General features: G+C 37.0%; 1 protein-coding gene across 5 annotated transcripts in view; it reads left to right on the forward strand.

Annotated features, from left to right (window-relative positions):
- The window catches only part of PCDH15 (protocadherin related 15), a 1,084,160-nt gene that overhangs the window by 714,787 nt on the left and 354,730 nt on the right, over positions 1-14,643 (forward strand). The window lies entirely within an intron of this gene.

The following is a 14,643-nucleotide window of genomic DNA, read 5'->3' on the forward strand; positions in this document are numbered from 1 at the left end:
AGAAAACCTCACATGTCACTTACACTCTGATGAATGACAATTCCATCTGGAAAGGAAAGTAGGGATAATATGGATGGAGGGTTTCCACAGCAAATCTGTTCTATTGATTGCCACTACTGAAGCACTAACGTTAGCTGGCAGGGATTAGCTGCAGTCATTACAAGAGAGAATGAAAGGATTGGAAGCATGCACTTGAATATCTTGTACTTTGCATCCAAAGAGCTTGCAGCTGACTCTTGTGTTCTGTCTTGGATTCCTTTGCCCCGGAAGGATTTATTTTTGCTGCAGTGTTCAGTATAGAAAATGACTTCAGATTCACCAACTGATGGTAGGCATTCTAATCCAGAGGCAGGCAATTTTATTTTTTGGCCATGGGAAAACCTTCTAATTGCTGTGCTTCAGTTTACTTGTTTAGATGAAGGGGGTAGATTTAGGTGATATTTCCATTCACAGCTCTTGATACTTGGGCATATGAGTTACTTGCAGAATGATAGCTTGATTTTCACAATTTATATATTCCTGGCTAAAGCATATTTGGCCAGAAAATGCTATATTTTCAACTGAACCTACAGTTTCAAGTTGGGCTACTTGTATTGTGATGATAACTGTCACTTGCTATAAAAATCATGAGTACAAGACATTGCTTTATCTACAGATATTCAGAGGACAGAGAATTTATCATCTCCTGGTGTTATATGGGAATAGCAGGAGTTGCTGACATGAGAATTCAGGAAGCTGGCCTTGAAGATTAGAAGAGGTTTTTTGTTTTTTGTTTTTTTTTTTTTCTTCAAATGTGATGAGTTAGGAAAATCCCAGCATTGATCTTTGTCATCAAATGAGATGACATGAGGCATCTTGCAATCTTATTTGAATACAGACACCCTGTCTCTCAAACCCTGATGATATAAAATTAAAGATTCCATAGAATGTTTACACTAGAAGAAATGCTAAAAATAATGAAACATATCAACCTCATTTTCTAAATCTGGGAAATGAATCTTATAGAAAGTAAATGGGGCCTAAATCAGTTGATGAAATTCTCAACATTTCCAAAACAAAGCTCATTCTGTTATAGCACACACATTTTCTGAGGCTGCTAAAATTTTGGCTGGCATTACCAGATACTTCTTTTTACCTCTGCTCTTGTCTCTATTTTGTTGCTTTTTCTGTAGGTAACTAGAGAGAATTTACTTTTGTTGTTCATTTACTATTAAGACATAAGGAAATAAAATTATATAAAAGTAGATATATTAGTAATAAGGAAATTTGGGGGATTTTAGTAGATAAAATAGGCTTCCTTGATGGCTCAAACAATAGAGAATCTGCCTGCAATGCAGGAGACCCAGATTTGATCCCTGGTCCTAGAAGATCCCCTGGAGAATGAAAAGTCTCTCCATTCCAATATTCTTGCCTGAGTCCCTTGGACTGCAAGGAGATCAAACCAGTCAATCCTAAAGGAAATCAACTCTGAATATTCATTGGAAGGACTAATGGTGAAGCTGAAGCTACAATACTTTGGCCACCTGATACAAAGAGCCAAGTCACTGAAAAAGACCCTGATGCTGGGAAAGATTGAGGGCAGGAGGAGAAGCTGATAGCAGAGGATGAGATAGTTGTATGACATCCCTGACTCAATGGACATGAGTTTGAGCACACTCTGGGAGATGGTGAAGGACAAGGTAGCCTGGTGTGCTGTTTAGTCTAGGGGATTGCAAGCAGTCGAAAGTGACTAAGTGACTGAACAACAATGGACAAAAGAAAAAAAAAATCCTGTAGTTTCTTTAGGAGAAATAATACATTTAGTTGAGTCGTGTAAATGATAAAATATGGGTAGCCAATTATACAGAGTGAAGTAAGCCAGGAAGAAAAACACCAATACAGTATACTAACACATATATATGGAATTTAGGAAGATGGCAATGACGACCCTGTATGCAAGACAGGAAAAAAGACACAGATGTGTATAATGGACTTTTGGACTCAGAGGGAGAGGGAGAGGGTGGGATGATTTGGGAGAATGGCATTCTAACATGTATACTATCATGTAAGAATTGAATCGCCAGTCTATGTCTGACGCAGGGTGCAGCATGCTTGGGGCTGGTGCATGGGGATGACCCAGAGAGATGTTGTGGGGAGGGAGGTGGGAGGGGGGGGTTCATGTTTGGGAACGCATGTAAGAATTAAAGATTTTAAAATTTAAAAATAAATAAATTAATTAATTAATTTTAAAAATATGGAAAACCAAATATTAAATAGCTACATTTATAGAATAATGAAAATTTTTGTTTACCTCTGATGGGAATTTATTTTGTTTAAACAAAAAGTAAAGAAAAATAAATCTTAGATTTGTAAGTTCAGGCCAAGAAATTGTACATGTTTAACATTTAAATATTTCTTGAGAATGTGCCTTTGTATAATTTAACTTTCTGTAAGTCAGATATAATTTTGCTTCTACAATGGCTCTGGTTTTATTTCAAATCCAAGAAATATCTGGGAACCACAGTACAGGAGAATAATTCTGTGAGTTAAAGATGAAAAGGAGTTGGCCTTTTTCATATCTCAAATTTCTCTAGTACAAAAGCTGAGGAAATACTTGAAGTGACATTTCTATTCACCCTTTGTGCTTCTGGTACAAGTGAAAGAAAAGATGCCAATTGCAGTGGCAGTCTCTATTAGAAAGAACTAGGGTGACACCATCAAGGCATTTTTTTTAAGCCGCCAACCATATACTTTTGCTCATGATCAACTGAGATTGAATTTAAACTAGTGACCTAAAAGTTGAAAAGCTCTGTCAAATTACTCTCACAAAGACTTCTAATAACAGAATGTATTAGAGGTACTTCTGGACACATTCTCGTCATTTTCACACACAGCACTGCCCGCTGCTGACTCACAGCTCAATTTAGAAAGACAGGATTTATGGAGAAATATATTTTCAAAGATAACAGAAGACTGACTTCAAAATAATCTGTTTTGACTGAGGTCAAAGTGGTTTCTTTTCAGACAACAGTCTTTGTTTCCCTCCCCAGCCCTTTTCCTTTCCTCTTGTAAGTATTTTCCTTTCATTCTTTCTAAAAGTTGTTTAGGAGGCTGTGATTTTCGTCAAAATATCCTAGTAAAGATATTTTGCCTAGCTGCTTTTTTGATGGCATTTCATGGAGGAAAATGTTACCAGGAGCTTTTATTTTTTCAAACTTGTTGTGCTGATCAGCATTAGTATTAGGTGGGACTTTTTCTTCCAGAATTGGTCAGATCTTGCTCTAAAGCATGTTCCTCCTTTGTAATTCTGAACTACCAGGGAAGCCGGTGAGACTGGTGTGCTGATGCCAGAGCATACACTGGGATCCAGAAAGCAGGCTGTGCGCCTTTCTCCCCAATTTTGTGTTTGGTTATGTCACATTGCTAGCTTGAAATGGCCCATGGTGGGTGTTTTTATGCCATCATAACCAGCAAATGCAATGAATCGGTACCCTCCAGTCCAGATCAGTTGTTAAACTTTTGTTTACACACCATTGGATTTGGAGCAAATTTCTCAAGATTCAGATCACTAAAATGTGTTGACTCTAACAGCTTTCTGCATCTTTGTCCCTCTGAAATTTTGATCTACTTCCATCACTTTAAAGATGAGAGACATGCTTCCAAATGTGACTCTATATTATACTCAAATACAATAGGTCTCAGGTTTTTTTATCCACATAAAAACATTTTTTTACTTTCATATTACCCTTATAATTTATGGCTCAGATTCTCATCGACTGTTTGGCACATCCCTGTTACCACTATTATAATCCTTTCTTACACATGGATTCTCCTTGTACCATCACCATCATCATCATACTCATATAATAATAATAGCTATATAATGACACTTATGTGGAACTTAGTGAGGCATGACTACTTCCAATAACCATGTACAGATGTGAGAGTTGGACTATAAACAATTCTGATCACTGAAGAATTGATACCTTTAAATTGTGGTGCTAGAGAAGATTCTTGAAAGTCCCTTGGACTGCAAGGAGATCACACTAGTCAATCCTAAAGGAAGTCAACCCTGAACATTTGTTGGATGTTGAAGCTGAAGCTCCAGTACTTTGGCCAGCTGATGAGAAGAGCTGACTCATTGGAAAAGACCCTGATGCTGGGTAAGATTGCAGGCAGGAGGAAAAGGGGATGACAGAGGCTGAGATGACTGGATGGCATCACTGACTCAATGGACGTGAGTTTGAGCAAACTCTGGGAGATGATGAAGGACAGGGAAGCCTTGTGTGCTGCAGTCCATGGGTTACAAAGAGTTGGATGTGGCTGAACGGCTGAACAACAGTAACAACAATGAGGCAAGCACTGTTTAAGTTCTTAATTGTCTCAGTAAGGACAGCCAGGTTTATATTATACACTCACACTCAAAATTTCAACAATTTGTAATATAAAGTTTTATTTCCTGCTCACACTGTGTGTCCATCATGAATCAATTCTAGCTCTGAAAAAAAAATTCTACCCCTATTCTTCATGATTTTCACTCTATTTCAGAATGGTAGAACAGCCTCTACCTGGGACAGTGTTGTTCCTCTGACAGACTGAAAAGAGAGTCACAATAAACCATATGCTGTCACATAATGCTTCTTCTGGAAGTAACACAGGACCCTTCTACCCACATCTCCTTCAACAAACCAGGTCACAATTCTGCTAGTGATTCAATTATGGCAAGGATGTATAATCTTACCACTAGAAAGTGAAGTCGCTCAGTCGTGTCCAACTCTTTGCGACCCAATGGACTGTAACCTACCAGGCATCTAAGTCCATGGAATTTTCCAGGCAAGAGTACTGGAGTGGGTTGCCATTTCCTTCTCCAGGGGATCTTCCTGACCCAGGCATTGAACCCAGGTCTCCCGCATTGCAGGCAGGCACTTTACCTAGAGGCAGACACTAATTACATGGCTATGTCTGATGTCAAAAGCCATGACTTCTTTTGGTACAGCCTTTGCTTTCCAAGTCACTGCACACAGCAGCTTTGCTAAATGATTCATAACTGCCTAACATAATTTCCAATCCTTGCAGCATGCAATAACTGTTTCCTTACCACCCTTATCTTGATATCACTGCTATTTATTATTTGGGGGAGTGTTTATTATGGTACAATCCAATTTTAAGCACTAAATTGTGAATTAGTTAAAATGTCTAGGGTTTCGTTGCCAAATTTCACATTTTATGCCAATCTCTGGTTGGTAGTGACTGCTATATTCAGTCTTCATTCTGAAACTCATGCCTCTGTCCAGAATTTTATTGATCTCTTGACTGAAGGCAATATTTGCAGTGGAAAACACAACAAAACCCAACACAGCAAAAAGCAAAACCTAGTTATTTGCTATTTCCCATCAAAGAGTAGTACACAATTGAGCAACTGAACAACCACCACCACAAAGGAATGATGCACATAATATCTATTTAATCCTTGGGATGGGAAGATGCCGTGGAGAAAGAAATGACAACCTACTCCAGTATTCTTGCCATGGACAGAGGAGCCTGGCGGGAGACAATCATGCGGTCAGAAAGAGTCAAACACCCCTGAGTGACTAGCACACACACAATCTGCATATAAATTAAATAAGCAGGGTGACAATATACAGCTTTGATATAGTCCTTTCCCAAATTGGAATCAGTCCACTGTTTAATGTCTAGATCTTACTGTTGCTTCTTGACCTGCATATAGATTTCTCAGGAGGCAGGTAAGGTGGTCTGGTAGGTGGTCTGGTCTCTTTAAGAATTTTCCAAGTATGAGGTGGTCCACACAATCAAAGGCTTTAGCACAGTCAATGAAGCATAAGTAGATTTTTTATGAAATTTTCTAGCTTTTTCTATGGTCAAGCAGATGTTGACAATTTGATCTCTGTTTCCTCTGTCTTTTCTAAACTCAACTTGAATATGTGAAAGTTCTCAGTTGAACCCTGGCTTAGAGAATTTTGAGCATTACTTTGCTAGCTTGTGAAATAAATGCAATTGTGCAGTAGTTTAAACATTCTTTGGCATTGCCCTTCTTTGGGATTGGAAGGAAAACTGACCTTTTTCAGTAGTGTGGCCACTGCTGAGTTTTCCAAATTTGCTGGCATATTGAGTGCAGCACTTTCACAGCATCATCTTAGGATTTGAAATAACTCAACTGGAATTCCAGCACCTCCACTAGCTTTGTTCATAGTGATGCTTCCTAAGGCCCACTTCACTTTGCATCCCAGCATGCCTGGCTCTAGGTGAGTGATCACACCATCATGGTTATCTGGGTCATTAAGGGTTTTTGTGTGTGTGTGTGTGTGTAATTCTTCTATGTATTCTTGCCAACTCTTCTGAATATTTCTGTTTCTGTTAGGTCCATACTATTTCTATCCTTTATTACGCCCATTTTTACATGAAATGTTCCCTTGGTATCTCTAATTCTCTTGAAGAGATTTTTAGTCTTTCCCGTTCTATTAATTTCCTCTATTTCTTTGCACTGGTCACTTAGGAAGGCCTTCTTATCTCTTCTTGCTATTCTTTGGAACTCTGCATTTAGATGGATATATCTTTCCTTTTCTCCTTTGCTTTTTACTTCTCTTCTTTTCTCAGCTATTTGTAAAACCTCCTCAAGCAACCACTTTCCCTTTTTGCATTTCTTTTTCTTGAGGATGGTTTTGATCACCACCTCCTGTACAGTGTAATGAACCTCCGTCCATAATTCTTCAGTCACTCTGCCTATCAAATCTAATCCCTTGAATCTATTTGTCACTTCCACTGTATAATCATAAGGTATTTGATTTAGGTCATATCTGAATGGTCTAGTGATTTTCCCTACTTTCTTCAATTTAAGTCTGAATTTTGCAATAAGGAGTTTATGATCTAAGCCACAGTCAGCTCCTGATCTTTTCTTTTTTTTGCTGACTATATACAGCTTCTCTATCTTTGGCTGCAAGCAATATAATCAGTCTGATTTCAGGATTGACCATATGATGATATCCATGCATAGAGTCTTCTCTTGTGTTGTTGGAAGAGGGTGTTTGCTATGACTAATGCATTCTCTTGGCAAAAATCTGTTAGCCTTTACCCTGCTTCATTTTGTACACCAAGGCCAAACTTACCTGTTCCTCCAAGTATCTCTTGACTTCCTACCTCTGCATTTCAGTCCCCTATGATGAAAAGGATCTTTTTTTTTTTTTTTTTTTTTTTGGTGTTGGTCCTAGAAGGTCTTTTAGATCTTCATAGAAATGTTCAACTTCAGCTTCTTCAGCATTAATGATTGGAACAGATTTGGATTACTGCGATATTGAGTGGCTTGCCTTTGAAACGAACAGGAATCATTCTGTCATTTTTAAGATTGCATCTAAGTACTGCATTTTGGACTCTTTTGTTGACTATGATGGCTACTCCATTTCTTCTAAGGGATTCTTGCCCACAGTAGTAGGTATAATGGTCATTTGAATTAAATTCACCCATTCCTCTCCATTTTAGTTCACTGATTCCTAAAATTCCTTCCAGACTAATTTGTTGTAATCTCAATACAGGTAATTTTTTTAAAATTTAAATTTATTTATTTTAATTGGAGGCTAATTACTTTACAATATTGTATTGGTTTTGCCATACATCAACATGAATCCACCACGGGTGTACACATTTTCCCCATCCTGAACCCCCCTCCCTCTTCCCTCCCCGTATATTTTCCCTCTCCATGTTTTCTTTTTTAAAAAAATATTTATTTTTAATTGGAGGATAATTGCTTTACAATGTTGTGTTGGTTTCTGCTGTACATAATTGCGAATCAACCATAAGTATTCTTTCCCTCTTTAATCACCCTCCCACCCTGCTCCCCCATCATCCCTCTAGTTTGTCATAGAGCACTGGATTGAACTCCCCATGTTATACAGCAACTTACCACTATCTGTTTCACATATGGTGACATATAGGTTTCAAAGTTACTCTCTCAATTTGACCCCCCAGTCCTTTCCCTGCTGTGTCCATAAGCACGTTCTCTATGTCTGTGTCTCTATTCTTGCCATGCAGACAGGTTCATCAGTACTAGTTTATAGATTCCATATATATGTTTAATATAAAGTACTTATTTTTCTCTTTCTGACTTATTTCACTGTGTACAACAGACTCTAGTTCTTTTGCCTCAGTTCAACTGGCTCAGATTTGTTCCTTTTTATGGCTGAATAATATTCCATTGTATATATGTACTGCTTTCTTTGTCCATTCATCTTTTGATGGACATGTAGGTCGTTCCCATGTCCGGGCTATTGTGTATAGTGCTGCAAATGAACACTGGGGTTCAGTGTCTTTTGAATATTGGTTTTCTCAGGGTATTTGTCCAGGAGTGGGATTGCTGGGTCATACAGTAGTTTTTGTTGTTGTTGTTGTTGTTTTTTCCCCTAGTTTTTCAAAGAAATCTCCATATTGTTCTCCATAGTGGCTATATCAATTTACATTACCACCAACTGTGCAGGAGGGCTCCCTTTTCTCCACAGCCTCTACAGCATTTATTGTTTGTAGATTTTTTTGATGATAGCCATTCTGACTATGGTCTGGCCAATTAGGTCAGTTTTGATTGCTTCATTGTAGTTTTGATTTGCATTTCTCTAGTAATGAATGATTGGAGAAGGCAATGGCACCCCACTTCAGCACTCTTGCCTGGAAAATCCCATGGGCGGAGGAGCCTGATGGGCTGCAGTCCATGGGGTCCCTAAGAGTCGGACACAACTGAGCGACTTCACTTTCACTTCTCACTTTCACTTCTCACTTGCATGCATTGGAGAAGGCAATGGCAACCCACTCCAGTGTTCTTGCCTGGAGAATCCCAGGGACGGGGGAGCCTGGTGGGCTTCCGTCTATGGGGTCGCACAGAGTTGGACACGACTTAAGTGACTTAGCAGCAGCAGTAATGAACGATGAGCATCTTTTCCTGTGCTTGTTGGCCATGTGTATGTTTTCTTTGGAGGAATGTCTGTTTAGGTCTTCTGCCCATTTGTTGACTGAGTTGTTTGTTTTTCTAATATTGAGATACTGAGCTACTTCTCTATCCTTTCTATTCCCACATTAGAGGAAATTTGAAAGGAAGATAAATGAATAAGAGATCGCATTCACCTCACTCTAAGTCCCCAGAACCAAAATTTGTTTTAAAATGAAGAAAAATGCATCATACAATAAAAATGAGGCAGTTTTTCTAAGTAAGAGTTATATATTTAATTGAGACATTATTGATGAAGTCAGCTACATGCCAGAAATGGAAGTGATCAGTGCAGTAGCCTGACAGCAGCCTGTAAGAAATAAAACCAGTTAATTTACTACCCAAGAATTAAGATTCCTTATTCTGAATATAAAGAAAAATGAAGTCTTAATTTTTGTACCTACAATGAAAATACAGGAGAAGAAAATATTTAGTAGATACCATGGAGGTGAAGACCTGTAGCATTTGGCATTTAAAGCAATCAACTCTAAATCTGCCTCCTTTTACTCCTGGATTTCTAGTTATCATAATCTCCTGCATTACTAGGTGAGTAAAGTGATGAAGTATATTATTCTCAAGGCCTTGACATTGTTTCTAACATGTGGTTATTCAAGAGGGAAAACCCAGTTCCTTTCATGCTTCTACAATAATCAAAATATCCATTTTCAGCAGTAAGATTACACCTGCCTGTAGAGAACAGATGTTAGTTATAAACAAGTTTTGAATCAAATGATCCATTTACCTATTGTTGGTAAGGAAGTCCTTAAGGAAAGTTCAACTACCCTTTGCAAAATAGATAGCAAACATATATGGGAAACAGAGTAAAGATATATCCCTCTTTGCACACAGTATGTTGCTGTAAGGGTGAAGTTTTGAAATTAGAGGAAAATAAGTGCTGGGAATTGTTCATTGATTAAAATATCTATCCCTGTCCTCTTTTTTTTTTTTTTTTTTTTTGCTACTAATTCTCTTATTTACACATGGGCTTACTTCTGAACATGAATGGTGGTAGAAAAATAAGTGACTTGAAGTGATGCCAGTACCAGTGCTGATTTTTTCAAAAATAAAGAACAGATATAGTGGAGCACAGACTGACAATACAGCCTCTGGGCAAAGTAGCCTATATGGCTGGTAAACTGAGACGGTTTTTATATTTTAAATGTTTTTTTCATAAAATATAAACAAAAATGAAATTAGTAAACAAAAAATATATACAAAGAAGTCACATGTAGCCTTATAAATATTTTAATTACTTTTTAAGGAGGGGAAAAAGGATTCTGACCCTTATAATATACAATTGAGTACCATGGACAGGGAGCACATGTATACCTGTGGTGGATTCATGTTGATGTATAGCAAAATCAATACAATATTGTAAAGTAATTAACCTCCAAATAAAATAAATAAATTTGTATTAAAAAATAATAAAAGCAAATGAAACAGGAGAGCAAATTAACAAAAAGTCCATTATGTTTAAATAAATGTGAATATCTAAAAAATAAAAAAAGTAAAAAATATTTTGCACTCTTAAAATGAAGTATATTAAATTAAAATAGGAGTCATTTAATTAAGCTATGTAAAAATTCTCTGTTATCTGTTCTGAGTCTCACATTAGCTAGTTGAAAACAGGAGTGATATTAGTTATTAAGGTATAGTTCATACATATATGTGTGTGTGTATTAAGTTAATACATTGCTGTTGTTGTTCAGTCACCCAGTCATGTCCAACTCTTTGCCACCCCATGGACGGCAGCACTCCAGGCCTCCCTGTCCCTCACCATCTCCCAGAGTTTGCCCAAGTTCACCTTCATTGTATTGGTGATGCTGTCCAACCGTCTCATCCTCTGATGCCCTCTTCTCATTCTACCCTCAACATCAGGGTAGATGTTCCCAGCATCAGGGACTTTTCTGTTGAGTCAACTCTTTATATCAGATGACCAAAATACTGCAGTTTCAGTTTCAGCATCCAGTCTTTCCATTGAGTATTCAGGGTTGATTTCCCTTAAGATTGACTGGTTTGATCTCCTTCCCGTCCAAGGGATTCTCAGGAGTCTTCTCCAGCACCACAGTTCAAAGACAACATAAACTAAGGATTAACTTATTCTTTGATATAATCAAAAGACAGAATTTTAAGAGCTTGGGAAACAGGAGGGAAGTGTTGTCTTTTGGATAGCAAAGCGGAGATTAAATGAGACAGCATGTAAGCATGTTGATTGCATAGATCAGTGCCTAAAATGCAAAAAAAAAAAAGTAGTTCTTTTTATTTTTATTCCTAATCTCCAGAAGAACAAACACTGCCTTTTTTTGTTTGTTTGTTTGTTTTGTTTTTCAGTTAACTAGATTTAAGACTTTAAAGGTGAACAAGATGGTACTTGGAATAATGGATAGAACAGTGAAATATCAACTATACAGTAATGTATATATTACCAAACTTGTCTTCTGGATCCATGCTGGGGTCTTAGTCCAGCTTAGACCCCTTGTCTTGGCCAAGGAGATTATTTTTTCAATTGAATTGACATAACCAATAAAGAAAACAAAGCTGAGATTGGAACATCACAAGGTTTTCAATGACCAAAGAATGGAGAAGGGGAAATCAGTTTTTAAATCAACTTCCCAAGCCAATTTGAGCAGAGCCACCTTATATATTGAAGGGTCAAGGTAAAAGGGAGGGGACTGGAAAGAGTGGGAGGAATATTCCCAATTTATCCAAGAATAGGAGTGTAGTTTGGATCTGGAACTGAGGCAATAATCCTTTTTAGCCCTTGTGTGGCTTTTCCACTGGTCATGGCAATTGAAAACTGTCCTGGCACTAATGGGTGTGTCAATTACCACACTAATGTATTACAGTGAGCATATAATGAGACTCAAAGTCTACTGAAAGTGAGCCTTCCTGCATTTTGGGGCTAACTGACTTTGAACAGTTCTGACTTTTCTCTTTGCAGCTTCCTCCTGAAACTTAGATAAGAGAAATTGATTTCCATTCAAGGGGGTTGTAGGGAAACAGCCTTGGCAACAGATGTAATCCAAGGAATATATTCAATTACTTTATTATTTTGTTTGTTCTTCCATTGAGAAAGAATGATCATTTGTGTTTTAGAGAACACAGTGACACTTAGAAAGCCCAAGAGATATGTGGTTAAGAGGTCAACACTAATAGTAATAGCATCAACATTAATTCTAATTGAATGCAATTATCAGGCAGAAACTACACCAATCACTTAAAAGCTTCCTCATCTTTTATAGTCTCAGCAAAGCAATGACTTTTCCAATGTTGAACACAACCCTGTTGCAGAGTGGGCATTCCATCTCTTCTGATCTAGAAGCTGTGTGCTATTATTCATTATTCTATTCTGCCTTTCCTAGAGACTGAAGTTCATTTATTTCTCTCAGTTGTACCCAGACTTGGAAACAATCCCCTTAAGAGCAGAGTAAATCTACTCTCAAGGCTGATCACTCTTTCTGTTCTAAGGTGTGCTTGATCAGCCTTAATTTTACTTTCTTGCAGTTACTTCTTGATTCTTTACAAAAGTGAAGGAAAATATGTAATGTCTATTGACACTGGAGAAACTTAATTTAGCCACTGCTTTAAACTTCTGGCTCCACTTATCAGTGATCTCTGATGGCCTATGGCATGTTGCGCCATTTACCACCCCCCCCCACATCCCCCCACACCCCCCGCCCCGGCTTCTCTTTCCTGAAGTCTGTAAAGCAGGTAAAACAGCTCAGACATACTTAGCAGGAAAAAACCTAGAAAGTGGTGTGAAGTACATTAGAAAGCAAGATACTGCCATCTCTGATCATCTGAGGAAAAATATATATGTATACATTTTACTAATGAAATTGCTTGGTTAAGCAAAAGATGGTGTTTGTTCAACTTGCAGCATGCATTTATTTACTTGCCATCTTTCTTTTTTTTTTTTCATTTACTCATTTAAAAAATAGTTTCAGAAAGCTGTAGAACTTAAACTCTGTGCCTCAAAGAATTAGTATATTTTTCTTCCTGAAGGAAAATTCCCACTGCCTTAATGTCACTGCAGAATTAATCCATTTCTAGAAAAAATGAGTAAAATGCAAGCCATCATACAGTAGGGCTTCCCTGGTGGCTCAGTGGTAAAGAATCGGCCTGCAAGTGCAGGAGAGACGGAGTTCAGTCCCTGGGTCAGGAAGACACCCTGGAGAAGGAAATGGAAACCCACTCCAGTATTCTTGCCTGGGAAATTCCATGGACAGAGGAGCCTGATGGACTACAGTCCATGGGGTCACAAATAATCAGACACGATTTAGCAACTAAACACCACAATGACTACATTAATACATCATATTAATATTATTTTTCATATTAATTTTCATATTGTTATTCATATTAATTAATCCATCATATGAGAGATATTTATTTGTTTTTCTGATATCTTTGAACTGTTCTAGAAGTTTTGAGAGTTTTTTTCCTTTTATTGATGAATATTTCTTATAAAATAGGATATATTTTCCCCTGAAGATGATGTAGGAATTTATGATTCATGAATGTTTTACAGCCAAATATGTGTGAATCATAGACCCTATGCAATTTCATTTATATTATGGGGATCATTTTGGATATGTCATCTGGAGATTTGCTTTTCTGTCATCAAAGAAGCTCTTTTTTTAAACATTAACATGTCAGTGTATAGATTGACATTGCAGATTGTATTGAAAGACATTCTATTTAGTAGGTTGCTCTGATTTTGCCAAGTGTGAGGAATAAAATCATTCATTTTCCTCTGTATTTTTTACTTCATATAGTGGAAAATACATTGTTTCATCTTTCCTCCTAATATTAATAGATTTCAGATAACTCTTTCACCATTAACATTATCTCAAAAGAAAAGTGTCACAGAAGTTTAAATACATTGAACACTGATATTGATTACCCAATTTCAAGCATAATTTATATTTTATACTGAAGATACATAGATAGATAAGAGATTGTAAGATATATATTTTAGAGAGAAAGAGATGTCTCAATGCCAAGCAATCAGCTTTTACAAAAATTAAATATGATTTGTAGTGCAAATTTTTCTCCTTTAAAGCAGATGTTCTGATATGTCTAAGTTTCAAAAAAAAGTTTGCTGTCCTTAAAACTATGGTATGTGTATTATCTAGGGATGATTTTTCATCTCTAGGCATGCGAAGTTGCCAAAAGTGAGGAAAATGTATTTTTTAATGTATTCTGCATTCACATATGTATCTTCCTCTTCCCAAAGAATCACTTAGCTTCATGTAAATCTTCCATAGACAATAATATGCTCATAGGCGTAAAGCCAGAGAAGTGTCAGGAGGTAAGGGAAAGGAGAACTCCAGGTCTTATATATTTAAACAGTTATTTTCTGTCATTTTTCTTTGTGCCTTCCTAGTTTAAGAAAGAAATAAACATGATAAAAAATATATAAGATGTTCTGCAGAATATAATGCAGATTATGACTTGAACTTATATTTTCGATAGAGTTAGACTTTACTTTTTTTTCTGACTTAAACAGTCTCTAACAGAAAGTAATGTACATAGGAAATGAGTAAAAATTACCTAATTTTCCTCCCAAAGAGGACTGGTGTCTTATAAAACTTGATACAGTGTAAGAAATAAGGCCATTTTATCAAGTTCTTTTGAAAGCAGTTCATGACGTAACATAAATGAATCAGATGAAA

Source organism: Ovis canadensis, chromosome 22 (genome assembly GCF_042477335.2).
Source record: "Ovis canadensis isolate MfBH-ARS-UI-01 breed Bighorn chromosome 22, ARS-UI_OviCan_v2, whole genome shotgun sequence".
Classification (NCBI taxonomy): Eukaryota; Metazoa; Chordata; class Mammalia; order Artiodactyla; family Bovidae; genus Ovis; species Ovis canadensis.